The 12,832-nt window shown below is 38.8% G+C and overlaps 1 pseudogene; it reads right to left on the bottom strand.

Moving 5' to 3' along the window:
* LOC113253187 (ras-related C3 botulinum toxin substrate 1-like) overlaps positions 1–12,832 on the bottom strand; it is a 127,222-nt pseudogene that overhangs the window by 14,809 nt on the left and 99,581 nt on the right.

Below are 12,832 nucleotides of genomic sequence, written 5' to 3'. Positions count from 1 at the left end.
CCTACTTTTATTCACGTTAGCAAGGGTTTATTTAACTATTTAAACTTAATAAGGAAAGGAGTTGGTTGCTCTGCACGTCTGCTTTGCCTTGAAATGATTCTCTGCCATTTTCATCGAACTATAATTTAGATGCCGGTGATATGCATGACCCACGCTTCTGGAAGGCAGTGCTCCGAGGAGCCAACCCACGTTACCACCTGGCAGAAACTGAACAGATCTCCTCTCCAATCCCTCCTCTGCCACCTCAGACTCCCTTGATCTTGGGCCCATTATCCTCTTGGTCTCAGGTTTTTCATCTGCAAAATGGAAACAATAAACTTGCTTTCATGGGGTACTGGATGATTATTGAGATATGACGAAGATTTTCTCCTTGGCCAACCTCTAGCCAGGCTCCTGGGAGCACTCCTCCCAAGTAGGCCTCAACCTTGCCTTATAAAGGCTTGAACAAACAGTAACATAGTTTCTAACACCTCAAGGCCATATCCCTAGGATGACGCCTGAAAGTGCCTGCCCGAGAAAACTCCAGGCTGCCCAGAGAATTTACTGTGTGTTCCAGCTGACACCTGAAAATAAAGCCGCTATGTCCCAGCCTCTGTGGGAGGGTAGGAGCTTAATTTTGATGAGGACCAGTTAATAAGCCCACATGGGTTCGGACCAAACCCCTCTTGAGCTTTTGTAATTTTCACTTACCTGCCTCTATAGAGCCCCCACTCACCCCTCTCCCCTTTCCTTCATTCTTCCTTTAGAATACCTGACCATCTCTGCCTAAATCAGTTCAGTTGAGTTGACTTTGGTTCACCCTGGACCCTTTTCCCTATTGCAATAGTATATTACTGATTAAAATCTGTCCTTACCACATTAACTAGTGTTCAGCTTTGTTACTCTTTGACAGACACCATATACAAAATGTTTTGGCATAATATCCGGCACAAGTGGCTCTTAGGAGGTGGGGAGATCCTGCTTCTATCTCTGTCAGGACCTGCTACTCTTCCCACCACGGAGGCTGCCCAGCCAGCTTGCTTGTGTTGTCTTACTCCCAGTTAACCTTTGCAACGATGGGGTGTGGGGGGGGGGGATGGGGAGTGGGGGGGGGAAGGTGAGGGGTAAGAAGTGCTATTCTTGCCTCCCTGATATTGTCTTAGAATGACTTTCACTGAGCCACAGTGTCATTCCTGTTGATGAATTTCTATAATACTAATACGATTTGAACCCATTGTATGTTAAGTGTGCTTTTGTCATTGGCTCTGAAGTTTAATCTTTTTATCATGCAGTGTAGATAAAAGTAAGCAAGAAGGGTTAGGAAAAGTGTGACAAAGACCATGAGCTTTATGTCCTAGAAAAGGTACGGATCCTTTCAGTTTTTGGATATACTGTATCAGTATGGATACAACCTGAGTTTTATTGCTTTCAATTGGATGACAAGTAAAATTACCAAAGGGAACAGAAGCTGACTTCCAAACAGTCAGCTTAACAGACAAACTTGTGGTTCATCCTATCATAAGCTGTATACTGCATGTAATCAAGCTTCATCTTTATGGCTACGAACCATCAGGAAGCTTCTATTTAAGGTGGTCGAATAAAGTGCATGACCTTTGTGACTGTGTTATTTCTCCTCTTTTCGGATTAGTTCTGGATGGGGATTAGGGTTTCTGGAAGTCCAGTCTTTCTAAAATGAGAGCTTTCCTCTATTGTTATTAATGTGGCTTCCAGGGTCACTTCCTAAAAATAAATTAGAACTTATTAAGATCTATGAAGTGACGGTTGCATGCATCCTTGTATATATCCGTGAAAGTGAAATTTCTTGTGGGTAACACATCTGGTTTAAAAAATTACCTATAGGAGTATTAAGTGGCAAGCAAGGATCCCAGTAACCGGGTCCTGGAGCGCAGCCAACCCCCAAGCAATGAAAAGATGATTTCTGCAGGGCAGGCTTGACGGGGCTGGATCTGTGCGGATGATGGAGGGGAACGGGGTGTTCTGGCAGCTGCTGTCTGCTGAACTGAGACGGGGCATTCACAAGGTGGGCAGACAGATGCCGTAATGACCCACTAAAGAATAACCACATGCAATACAACATAGCTGTGAAACGTGGGGAAACAATGGTAGCAGATGGACAAAAACCTGGCTCACAGCAAGCAGGGAGAGGCAGCTCATTTATAGCAAAAAGCCCTGCGTGGCTCAGGGAGGGACAGGATTCCAGACCCGCACCAAGCCTGTAAATAGCAACAGGCCCTCTAAGCAGCATACAGACCTTTTCAAATGTTTATTGACTGCTTTGGTGTAGCGCACAGAGCTCTGTGATAAAGCAGGGATGAAGACAGGCTTACTGACTTCAAGGAGTTTAGAGTCTAATGGATAGGCGGTGGGTTTCTGTTAGATGATAGCCTTTGGGAATTATTTTGTGGTTACTAACAACGCTGGCATTCAACATGCTTCAAAATCTGGTTATTCCTTTCCCAAATCCTGGATGGCGTGACTTCAAAACCAAAGGAACTGGAGGTTTAGAGGAGGAAAAGCCTGCACGCAAGACTTGATGGGTCACATCTCCAGTGAGTTTGCACCAGGATCGTGCAATAGCTAAGACTGTTGAATGCGACTATCGTGCCTCAATTTATTGTCACCTTCCTATGAATACACGGCAGGAAGGATGACCGACACTTATCTGAATTTTAGCTTTATCCAAAACAAGGTATCTGTGGGAGGAGGGGCACTGTAGTTTCCAAGCGCAAAAGGCAACCCCATTCTCTCGGGTTCACACACATGAATACACATGGCTGCACAGGTGTTCTGGATTGTGTCTTGTAGTCTTTGGTTCTTGCGTAAACATTCTTCATTGCCATCACAGTCATCATCATCGGGCTGGCAAACAAAGACTTAACTAAAAAATCCCTTCCTGGCAGTTGCGTACTTTTAATAACCCAGACATGAGCTTCTTTTGATTGTTTATAATGGGTATTAAAGAAGAAAGGGGGAATGGAAGTGCAATGTGAGGTATGCTTAAGTATGGAGTCATCTTGGATTCTAGCTGGAAAATAGTTTGTAAGGGGTTACACTGTGGAACGGTTGCCCCTCCCCCCCTGTGTTTTTTCTACGCTAGAATTGGCTGACCTGGATTGAATGGTCTGGCTGTAGCCTACAGATGGTGGGGCCGAGATGATTGCCTATCAATCAATGATTAAAATAGCTGCACTTCAGCATGTTCTAGTTTGGCAGATTTAGTCGTGACTGTATCACCTTATCATCACCAGCTTGATCATCCTCAGAAAACCAAAAAATAATGATGGAGATTCTAGAAGGCATGTACAGATAGCTTTCTAGCCATGTCCCAAAACACAAACAGTCTACCTTCCTGCTAATGCCTAACCATAGATGTTAAGTCTATGTAAAAGAAGAGATCAACTTGTGATCCAGAATAGCTTCTGATTATGAAAAATGTAAAAACAAAATGATAGGATGTGGCTAATATCTTTATTAAACACAGAGTAGAGCAGAGACAAGCAAAATGATTCATGATTTCACCTTATCCTACGGGAATAAGTTTGACAATATCAAGTGTTGAATAAGAACATCGGGAAATCTCCACACTTGGTAGTAGGAATGTACTGCCATTGTGGAGAACAATTTGGAAATGTCGAAAGAATGCTGAAGATATGCCTACCTTATAATTAAAAAAATCCACACCTTGACATTTTTCTTAGAATAACACTTGCATATCCAAGGAGATGTGTGTAAGTATTTTTATAGTAGCATTATGTGTAATCCCCAAAATTGGACATAACCTCAAGTGGTAAGTTCTTATAAATGAGTACTACAAACAGTGAAAGTAAAGAAATGATAGCTACATGGTACCTATACTGAATGCATCTTATAAGCATAATACTCCTTTTAAAAAGTAAATTGCAGAATGTTTTATGCATTATGATATAATTTATGGAAGTTATAAAAACATGCAAATCGATACTTAGAATTGTTCAAGCATAAGTATAAATATAGTAAAAGTATAAAGAAATACAGGATATTGATGTTTATTTTAACATTCTTTATACCCTTTTGTGTGTTTTTAACACTATGTGATGAATGAATAGACAAATCAGCAATACCAGAAGCAAAGTAGAAAGAATATCATAAGATCCCACTGAAGAGGTAGAAGAAAATTACTGAAGGAAAAGAATTTTGCCCTCTCTTTTCCCTGTTTTCCTCCTATTTCCTTTAGAACATTAATTCAAAGAGAGAGACAATCCCCATTCCAGTTTTATCCATCACAGTTTTGTGCTCCTGAAGTGGCTTGAGGACATGCGTTATGGAGGCAAATCCTCTCAGAACCTCTCCTCTCTGAGGGACATAAGTAGGTCAACATGTCCTAAGCATAGAATTTCTGAGACAGAGGTATATTCCATTGGAACCAGAAATTGGCCAAACTGTAGAAGGTCTTAAACACCAGTGTCAAGAGGTAAGACTATGTCATAAACATTAGATAGCCACTAATGTATGTACTATGAGGGGAAACAAGGTGAGAAAAGGATAGATAGATGATAGATAGATGATAGATAGATAGAGACAAAGTACACATGCTTATGGATAATTTTATGTTTATATGTAAGTGTATTTTCTATCTCTATGTCTGTCTGTCTATCTATCTATCTATCTATCTATCTATCTATCTATCTATCTATCTAATCATCTATATCATTTATCTACCCACTTCCCTATCTACCTACCTAGCTCTCTATCTAGCTCTCTATGTCTATGACTGTAATTACAACTACGTCTACATCCTCTCTAGAATCCTCTGACTAATCCAGGATTGGGGTGGGGTGGGAGGCAGAGTGTTGAAGAGGAATTGTAACAATATTAGCTAGTTTCATTTCTTTTATTATAATATGAGAATGGGAAATGGAAACGTTAAGATGAAATGCCTATATTTAAATGTCATAACTTTAATCCTAATGGTAACTAGTAGATTCTGCCAAGAGCTTTAAAGATGAGAGCAGCACACACTGGTTAATGAGAATGACTATTATTGATGACAATAATATTAACTTGCTAGTACACAATTGGGAAGGGAGATTTACAAAGGAAGGTTTTCTTGTGCAAAAACCAAAGATTGATATTTTTGGCTGTAGCATGTGAATTCAGAAATTAGCCCCTTTTTTCACATCTCTTTTAGAGATGTGACATAAGCGTCTTGGAAGAGTTCTTTTCATCTTTAGAAAAAGGCATAGAATCATGTTTATTTAAAAAATTAGTTTTTAGTGCTAGTGTTGTAACATAAAACCATGGTAGGTGCTCAATGGTGGAAATAGCACAATTATCCTAAAAATAGCAATTCTATTTAATCACTCATTTTTTCATTCCTTTACCTGTTCTTCTACCAGCCACTTAGAGAGCACCTACCTGTTTTAGGCATTATGCCAAGCACACGAAAGAAAGAAACACACAGTAGACATGAATCGCTCTTTGGGGAGTCCCAGTCTATAGGAGAGAACAGAAAGCCAACAACTGAAATATGATATGTAGATTAAGGAGCAAGCTGTATAGGAAAGAAACATTACATGAATCTAGAGCAGGGTTTCCTAATCTTGACACTGTGGACTTCTGGGCCAGATCACTCTTTGTTGGCGGGGGAGAGGGTGGGAACTGTTCTGTGCATCATAGGATGCTTAGTGGCACCACTGGCCTCTGCCCCCTGGTGGCTAGTAGCACTCTCCCAAGGTCATGAACATTAATAATGTCTCTGGACGTTCCCAACCATCTCCTGAGGGACAAAATGGCCTGTGGTTGAGAACCACTGGTCTACAGAATCCTACATATTTTTAAGAGTGAGAAAGATTTCTGTAGGTTTATTTTAAAATGATCATTATTTGTTGTTTCACTCATTTTTTCCCCATTCAGCCAACATACATTTATTAAAGTAGGGCTGGAAACTAGCATGGAGAAGGTATAATGAAGATTTCTTTTTTTATTAGAAGATAAAGGAGATCAGGGATTCTGTATGAGACTCACGTATCTGAATAATTTGTATATTCTTATGATGGAGAAATGGGATCATCGAGAAAGAATATTGCCTAGATTATAAACTGTATGAGACAGAATCAAATCTGTGTTTTAAAAGCCTGTATTGAGGAATGATATACATACTATGAAATTCACCTATTTTAAGCGTCTAGTTACATGAGTTTATAAAGTTGTGCAGCTATCACACCAACCCAGTTCTAAAACATTTCCATCAGCCCCGAATTTCCCTTCTGGATGTTTGCAGTCAATAATCACTTCCACTCTCTAGTCTCATGAAACCATTGCTCTTCTTTCTGTTGGTATAGCTTTGTCTTTTCTTGACATTTCATGTAATGGGATGGTATAATATAATATACAGTCTTTTCTGTCTGGCTTCTCTTAATTAGTACAATATTTTTGAGGTTTACCCATGTTGTTGCATGTTACCAGTAGGTGGTCCCTTTTGATTGCTAGACAATATCATGTTTTATGCATACCCATATTTGGTTAATCCATTAACCAGTTGATGGCTGTTTGGTCATCCTATTTATTCCTCTTGCTATTTATTATGAATAACACTAGTGTGAATAATCTTCAGGTGGACATCTTTTCTTTTTTTTTTGACAGACGCCTTGGGGTCAAATTCTTGAGTCATACGGGAAGTTCACGTTTAATTTTTTTTTTTTTTTAAAGATTTTATTTATTTGACAGAGACACAGTGAGAGAGGGAACACAAGCAGGGGCAGTGGGAGAGGGAGACATGCTTAACTTTTTAGTAAACTGCTAAACCTCTTTTCAAAGGGACCGTCCCATTTATATTCTCACCAATGATGTATGCAGTTTCCAGTTTCTCCCCTTCTCCGCCAACGCAGTACCGTCGGTCTGTCTGATGTTAGCCATTTCAGTGATTTCGCAGAGGTAACTCATTGTGTTTTTAATTTGCATTTTATTAATGACTAATGATTGTGAGCATTTTTTATGTGCATATTTGCCATTTGTATATCTTTGGAGGGAGACGAATCTTTTCAAATCTCTTGTGATTTAAATTTTTTATCTTATTATTGAATTGGGAGGGTAGTATATATCTTCTGAATAGAAGTTGTTCACGAGAGGGGCGCCTGGGTGGCTCAGTTGGTTAAGCATCTGACTGTTAATTTTGGCTCAGGTCATGATCTCAACGTAGTGGGATCGAGCTCCAGGCTGAGCCTCATGAAGGGCTCAGTGCTCAGCGGAGAGTGTACTTGAGATTCTCTCTCTCCCTCGAAAATAAAGACATACATCTTAAAAAAAAAAGTTTATGATATACACGCTTTACAAATAGTGTCTCCCAGTCTGGCCCCTATTAATTTTTTAATGATGTCTTTCAAAAATATTTATATGTGGTGAAGTCCAATGATCAATTTTTCCTTTTCAAAATGGTGTTTTTTGGTCATATCTAAAAAATATGTATATTAAATTAAATATTAAAAAATTTAAAAATATGCTTAACCTAAGTCACACAATGATTTTTTTCTAGGAATTTATAGTTTTAGCTTGGTCTTACTTTGGGGGGGGAGTTAACCTCCATTTTGAGTTAATTTTGTGTGTGATGAGAGATAAGGGTCCGGTTGAGTTTCTGAAATATATAAATATCCAATTGATATCGCTCCAATGTCAATAAAATATGTGAATATCCAGTGTAATTTTTAGAAAAGACTAGTCTTGTGCTATTGAATTTATTTGGCCCTTATGTTGGAAATCAATTGCCATATATGTTTTGGTCTATTTTGGAACTCTTGGTTCTCTTCTGTTTATCTGTATATCTATCCTTACACCTATAACCACATTTTCTTGATTACTGTAGCTCTGCAGTAAGTTTTGAAATCATGTAAATCCTAACATGTTTTTTCTTCCTTTGTTTTTCAAAATTGTTTTCGATATTTTTGGTCTTATGTTATTTCCATATAAATTTATATCAATTTGTCAATTTGTACAAGAACACTTGCTGGGATTTTGATAGAAATTGTGTTGAATCTGAAGATGAATTTGGGGATAAGGCTATCTTAACAAATGAGTTTTTCAATACATGAATGTGATGTATTTCTCCACATAGTTGGGACTCCTTTAAGTTTTGCATTTCCTTTGTTAACTTTATTCCTATTTTATTATTGTTTTTTTTTTTTAAAGATTTTATTTATTTATTTGACAGAGATAGAGACAGCCAGCGAGAGAGGGAACACAAGCAGGGGGAGTGGGAGAGGAAGAAGCAGGCTCCCAGCGGAGGAGCCTGATGTGGGGCTTGATCCCATAACGCCGGGATCACGCCCTGAGCCGAAGGCAGACGCTTAACCGCTGTGCCACCCAGGCGCCCCTATTTTATTATTGTTGATGTATTTGTGAATGGGATTGTTTGTTAAATTTATTTTTTAATTCATTGGTGCTAATATATAAAAACGCCCTATATTGATTTTTGTACATTGATCTGAACCTGTGACATCGCTACACTTGATTATTAATTCTGGTAGCTTTTTTGAAGATTCTTTAGGATTTTCTACATACAAGATCATGTCTGTGGATAGAGACCGTTTTGCTTCTTCCTCTGCAATTTATATGCCTTTTATTTATTTCGGACATCCTTGCCTTGCCCCTGATCTTAGGGTCACAGCATTCAGGTTTTTTACCATTCAGTACGATATTAGTTGTAAGTTTTTTGTAGTTGCTCTTTATCTGGTTGAGGAAGTTCCCTTTTGTTTCTAATTGTGTAAGAATTTTTATCAACATGTGCTGTGTCTTATCAAAAAATTTTTCTACATCTGTTGAGATTATTTTCTATTTATTCTCGAATCCATTTTAGTAATTTGTGTCTTTCTGGGAATCTTTAATTTATCACAATCTCATGTTAATACTGATTTAATTTGAATAAAACATAACAACTTCGTACGAGTACAGCTTCCTATCCCTGTCCCTTCTTAGTGCTACTGTCATATATGTTACAAACCTACATTATAATATAGGTATAATTGTATTATAATAAAGGTATAATTACAGTATTATAATTATCACCTTTAACAACCTCATGTTTTATAAGGTTACAAGAAGAAAAGAGAATAAAAATATACACAGTCTTCAATTTTTTATATTTTCCTACATATTTACTGTTTCCAATGCTCTTCATTGATACCCATGGGTTCCAGTTACCATCTGGTGTCATTTCCTTTTAGCCTGAAGGCCTTAAACCTTATAATTTAATGTAGCATAGGTCTGCTATCAAATAACCTTCTCAGATTTTGTTTATCTGAAAGTGTCTTTATTTCACCTTATTTTTGAAGAATAATTTTCTTGAATATAGGGTGCCTTGTTACATTTTTCTTTCAGCACTTTGAACTGGTAATTCCACTGCCTTCTGGCTTCCATTGTTTCTGATGCAAAGTTAGCCATTTACTGTATTATTATTGCTTTGCACCTGATGAATCATTTTCTCTTGCCACTTTCAAGATTTTCTCTTTATTTTGGCTCTCAGCAATTTAACAACAATGTATCTATATGTGGTCCTATTTATGCCTATTTTATTTGATATCTTGAACTTCTTGGCTCTAGTAGGTTCAAGTTTTTTTTGGTCAGGTTTTAGGAGATTACAGTTTCTTCAAATATTTGTGTCCCTTTCCCTCTCTCTCTTCCTCTAATGGGACTCCCAGTTATACTCATGTTGGAATTCATGACATTACCTGACAAGTCTGAGGATCTGTTAATTTTTCTTCAATTTTTTTCCTTCTTTGTTTTTCAGTTTCAATAATTTCTATTGGTCCATCTTTAAGTTTTCTCTTCTTTTGCCATCTCAGATCTGCTGTTGGTCCTATCTAGTAAAATTTTCATTTTGGTTAGAGTCTTCTAGAATTTTCATTTGGTTTTTCTTATATAATTTTTGTTTTTTTGTAGGGATTCCTTATTAGTTGACCGTTGGCATATTTTTCAACTATTTCAGTGTAGTTGTCTTTGATTCTTTGAACATATTTATAATGGTGATGTGAAGTCCTGTCTGCTAATTCCAGCATCTGGATTCACTCAGAGTCAGTTTCTAATCACTGGTTTCCCCCATTCCCACCCCTGGACTATAGGTCACACTTTCTTGTTTTTTTACATGTCTGATAATTCTTAGTTGAACGTTGGACACTTTACTCCAGATACTGTAGTAACTCTAGATTCAGTTTTATTTTCTGGAGTGTAGTTCTATAGATTAATTAACTAATAACTTGCCTGAACTTACACGGTGGAATTTGTTTTTCTCATACTGTGTAACTGCTGGTGGCTCTGCCTCCTAGTTTTCCTTATTCTGATGGTCTACCCTGGCTCACTAGGGGACGTCACTCCTCCATCCGTATAGTTCAGTGACCAATGATCAGGACTCGAGTTTTGTTTAAACCCTTTGAATCCATTAAGCTTCCACCTGTGCCGACGGAGTTGTGTGTGATTGTGGGTCGCGTTCAAAGTCGCAGCCAGTTCCCAAGCCTCCCTTGGTTTTCACGTTCTCACGGATCCTAGGACTCCCCCCCAACACACCTGCCCCATCACATGCGTAGTTTTGCAGTCAGCCAGGGATGTGAGGAGGAGAGCCCGTAGTTCTTTCTGATGCTCTGAGTTCTGGCATCTCCCCACTACATTTCTGGCTGGTTGGCTGCTCACCTTAAAGTGGGAAACACAACGTTGGTCCAGAAAAACTGCAGGATGTTATAGTCTATCCCAAATTAATTCTGCCTTTTTAGCTGTGACTGTCATAGGTGTTTGCCTGTCCCCCTCTCCACCTCTGCTCCAGGGCAAGTCAGCCTTCTCTGGCAGCAAAGTTGTTTTTTTTTTTTTTATTGCAGCTAGCCTGGGCTGGTGTGGCTATGATTCTTGCCAACTGAGCTGGGGGAGAGGAGTATGGGAACAGCCCCAGGCAAGAGGTCACAGACTCCCACCATTCCTACCCACAACTCTATTAGTTTTTATGTTTCAGGTAAATGTTTCTAAATTTATCTTCTGTCTTTGGTAGGTTTCTACATGCTGAAATTATTTTTTTAGGACAATTTTGTCCAGTTTTATGCTTGTTTTCTGTGAAAAGGAATCACCTGGTCTCTTTGTGTAGCTATTATTAGATCAGATCTGTTTTTATAACAGATTTGTTAGAGAGTAGCATTCAATAAATATGTGTGGAACATGGTTTATTGAAAGGCAGGCTCTGTGCTGAAGAGCCTTCAGAGAGTGATAAACTCTGCATCTCAGGATGTCAGGTTATTTTGGGAGGTCCATACGTGTTTGTTGAATGAAAAAAGGATCTAAAGCACGGGCCAAGTTTTTCTTCGCTTTCATAAGAGAGAGAAATTGGAGAGTGTTAACCTAAAAATTCCCCTGAAGCTTTATTTTGATAATAAATGTATTGATTTATTTGAGCCATTGTATTAGATTCTACTAAGATAATAAAAATCCCTTTCTCATCTACATCTTAGGAAGCCTTTTTTCAGAGCTTCAAAACCACTTGTGTTTTGTCTAAATAATATTTTTTAAAAAAGCAAGCAGAGAGACTGCAGTGTAGTTTCCCTATCATGGCATCCACCCCTTTCCAGTTCAGACTTTTGCACAAGGTTGTTAAAGGTCAGGTGATGTTCAGAGAACATGTCATAGGATGGTGCTGTGTTTAATTATCAAGTGTTTCCACTTGGGGATTTAAAAATTCTAGCTCGGAAGAAAGCCATCTTGAGCCAGGTATTTCTGAACTATTTGGGGCTTATCCTCTCTTTAGAATGTTCATTTAATCTGAAACTATCCATTAGAGAGCTCAGATTGACAGCCTGGATCAATCGGCAAACGTATTGTATTTGGCCCAAACAGTGCTTTGACAGTATCCCTTGTCACCATTTAAAAATCAGGGATTTTAGGCAGCAATACAGATTTCCTAATTTGAAAATCTCACAACCCAGCTTTATTCCCTCAAGGCCACGCTGAGCTCCAGACCCTTCAGGGGACACAGAAGCTCCTGGCCTAGCCCAGCCCAGTTCCCTTTTCATATGACCTCCCTACCCTTGCTGACATTTGATTTCACGACTCCTGGGACTGCACTTTCAAAGGCCAGACTGCTGCCAGGGGACACGCTGGTAACCAGTAGAGAATTAAGCTGCATGCATTTATCATACAGGAACTCGGGTCAAGTAGAAGGCATGTGAGCCCAGGCTAGAGAAGAATTTTATAGCCAAGATAGATACATGACACAGATGACAATTGAAGTGACGTAAATGTCGTTCATTTGTTCATTCACTCACTGATTCGCAGAGTATTTATGGGCTGAGTGGGTCTGGTCCACTATTGTCTCCATCCAAGACCAGAGGTTCCTGATGTATAATCAGCATACTGTGTTCCACAGGCAATAAATAAGTGCTCCACACGTATTCTGCAAATAAATGAACAAGTGAATGAGTTGTATTCATTTTATTTCATTGCCCTGGAAAATGAGATAACCGATTCCCTCACTCTCTCCCCTTCTAGCAACCCTCAAAGTTCAATTTTAATTGGTTTAAAATTGGTGTCTAGTGGTATTAATAATGACTTTCGTACCTTGTTAATGAAAGCAAAAAGGAGCCCCCCCCCCCGAACTATTAGACATTTTACCCGTGATTGAGAATGAGCGGTCTGCTTCTCAGAAGGCAGAAAACCCCAAATTGGTGGGATCAGGTAGCTTATGATTAGAGAGAAGACTGGGCAGCCTTCCAGTTTCTACATGAAACTGGGGAGAGTCGTATCAGAAACCAGAGTGGGCTCTTCCTTTGAGAAGCAGGTTAATCCTTTTGTAACCAAAAGAAGAGAGCAGAGAAAATACAAACCAGTCTAA

Source organism: Ursus arctos, unplaced genomic scaffold (assembly GCF_023065955.2).
Source record: "Ursus arctos isolate Adak ecotype North America unplaced genomic scaffold, UrsArc2.0 scaffold_17, whole genome shotgun sequence".
Classification (NCBI taxonomy): Eukaryota; Metazoa; Chordata; class Mammalia; order Carnivora; family Ursidae; genus Ursus; species Ursus arctos.
This window is presented reverse-complemented; position numbering and strand designations above follow the sequence as displayed.